Consider the following 2,626-nt stretch of genomic DNA (forward strand, 5'->3'; position numbering starts at 1 on the left):
AGCAGAGAAACGCAAAGCTCAAGGCTACAAAAGGTAGGCGCACCCCTCACTGATAGGCGCGGAGACTTAGACTTTGCCTCTAGAAAAGCAGCCACGCCTCCCAAGACGCCAACACAGCGCGCCGCGGAGCCACGCGAGCGGCCCAGAAGGCAGGGCACGCAGTCGGCGACGCGCACGCCCGCCCCGAGGCCGCACGGGAGACCGGCGGGCGTGCGCGCCCCCGCGGCAGTGGGCGGGGTGGGGCGGGGCTCGGAGCCGAACCGGGGCGGGGCCGCAGAAGCTGTAGGTGTTGCAGCTGGGTCGCGACAGGTGCGCAAGGCAAAGTGCCTGGGACCCGTAGCCCCGCTGGTAGCAGCACAGAGGAAAGACCGCCTTCAGCCAGGTAAGGGCCTTCTCTGTCCACATCTTGCACGGCCAAAGAGTGCGCGAGACCCCGGCTTCCCTCCACAGTCTCCTTCTCCAGCGACTTCTGGGGCCAGGGGTAGCACCAGGAGCTTGAACCCCTTCCCCCCACCCCCGCCGAGAGAGAGAGCGCGTAGAGGAACCGCTGATCCTCTTGCTCTTTTCCTCATGTCTAGGTACTGCGCTGGTCTTGGGAGTAATTATGTAGGGCCGAATCTTTGCTGCCTGAGGGCCGGAGCTGTTAGGACCACCTCTTCCATCGGGAAGACTCCTTTCTAACTATATACAGTTTTGGTGTGGTGGAGGAAGGCGGCAGTTCATCAAAATTCCAAATAGTCTCCTAGGGAAATATTCTGATATTCAACTGCTTTTTTCCCTTCTTCATTTAAAGCCATTCCCTCTGTCTTCGATTTTTCCCCATTCCATGCTGCCTACTGAACTCTAAGACACTTACACCCCTTTGAGGCATGTTGAGAATATAGCAGTCCTTGCAGCTGAGTGTGTCATCCCCGAATCGCTGTCGCGTATATATCACTGACACCTGTCACCAATATAGGTAGGTGTTAATATAAGGTAACTGTACACCCCTGGCTACACCTACTAAGCTTGAAGTTGTACGTGCTAGGAGCCAACCATCTGGCGTCCTTCCTTGCCTCCTTACTGGTGCTTAGAACGAGTTTAGCTGATCCTAGTGAGAGATATTTGAACTACTATTGTCTTTCACCTAATTCCCGCTTTCAAAAGTCTGCCTAATCCAGATGGTTCTACTGACTTGGCTCCTCAAGTTAGTGAAAGTACTTAGGGAGTTATCAGCCTTGAGACAATACCCCTTTGGGGGAGAGGTCTTCTTTTGCATTATTCTTTCTTTTGCTGTTGATTTAAGTGGTTAAACACAATACTTTTTATCCCCATAGTTATTAATACTATTCACAAGTGATAAATATTTTAGAAACCATAAAATAACACTTTCTTCTGAGGTCTGATGGAGACACAAAAGAAGATGACCTTCAACAAACATTTTCTAAGTTTCTGTGGAGTAATAACCCGGCTATGGGATGATTGTCTTAGGTAGACCTCCGAAAAGGTATAGAATTGGCAGGAAAGAAGGTTAAAAAAAAAAAAAGAGTTGTGTCCACATCTATTTCCTTGTTTTGTATCGACGGAGCGATACATAACATGGTATTAAATAATTTAGGAATTTATTTATTTCATTTTTTGGACAAAACAGTTACTGAGTGCCTCGTTTTGTCAGTTATAGTATGGATTCAAAGTTCCAAACATCCTCAAACATTAAAAAAAAAAAGAAAAAAGAAGAAAAGAAAAAACTTTGGGCGCCTGGGTGGCTCAGTCGGTTAAGAGTCCGACTTGGACTCAGGTCATGATCTAACGGTTCGTGAGTTCGAGCCCCGCATCAGGCTCCATACTGACAGCTCGGAGCCTGGAGCCTGCTTCAGATTCTGTGTCCCCCTCTGTCTCCGCCCCACCCCTGCTTGTGCTCTGTCTTCCGTGCTCTCTTTCAAAAATGAGCAAACATTAAAAAAAAAAAAGTTCTGAACATCCCTACTCTAAAAAAGCTTAGTTAAAATCAAATGAGTTAGGCAGAATCAATAGATAAAACTTACAGTTTTGGTGAAATCAGTGCTATGCTAGAGATGAGGCCAGGGTGCTATGTCCCTCTTCTACTTTTCCTTATAAACAAAATAAACAACACAAAAAACTTTGAGTATTAGTGAATTATTTTCCTCAGACATTTGTATTGCGTATATGTCCTACCTGGTGTTCTGCCAACATTATGGCCTTTTGAAGATGGGATTAAGACTTGTCCCGAATTCTATGGTAGTTCATTAATGGTTGGTGGAGCTGTTTTTCACTGTTCTGTATTGGGCCTCGAAGTGTTGTTATCATGTAGTCGCTGAACTGTAGAACTTCTGGGAATAGAATAGTGTATTGGCAACCTTAGCAAAATAGTGCCGTTTTGTAAAATTGCTTCATTGTGTAACTTTAACTTGGTACAGTCCAGTTTTGTTCCAGACTCTGGTTAAAAGTGGGCCAAATTTCAACCTTCTAATAATTCTAAGAAGAGAAAGCTTCAGAAGTGAAAATATTTCTATTAACAGTGCATCATGATGACAGGATATTTTTTTCTTGCTAAGGTGCCTTCAAAATGTCTCTTCTTTTCTTTCTTTCTTTCTTTCTTTCTTTCTTTCTTTCTTTCTTTCTTTCT

The 2,626-nt window shown here is 45.5% G+C and overlaps 1 protein-coding gene across 2 annotated transcripts in view; it reads left to right on the forward strand.

Annotated features, from left to right (window-relative positions):
• The first annotated feature begins 256 nt into the window (after positions 1–256).
• The window catches only part of LIMA1 (LIM domain and actin binding 1), an 81,068-nt gene continuing 78,698 nt past the window's right edge, over positions 257–2,626 (forward strand). The window contains exon 1 of one of the 2 annotated variants that reach the window (XM_040488165.1): positions 257–382. The gene's annotated coding sequence lies outside the window, so the exon portion shown is untranslated. The remainder of the gene's footprint in view (positions 383–2,626) is intronic. The other variant, XM_040488172.1, reaches the window with a different exon arrangement.

The sequence above is a fragment of the Herpailurus yagouaroundi genome, unplaced genomic scaffold (assembly GCF_014898765.1).
Source record: "Herpailurus yagouaroundi ecotype Mexico unplaced genomic scaffold, PumYag 166, whole genome shotgun sequence".
Lineage (NCBI taxonomy): Eukaryota > Metazoa > Chordata > Mammalia > Carnivora > Felidae > Herpailurus > Herpailurus yagouaroundi.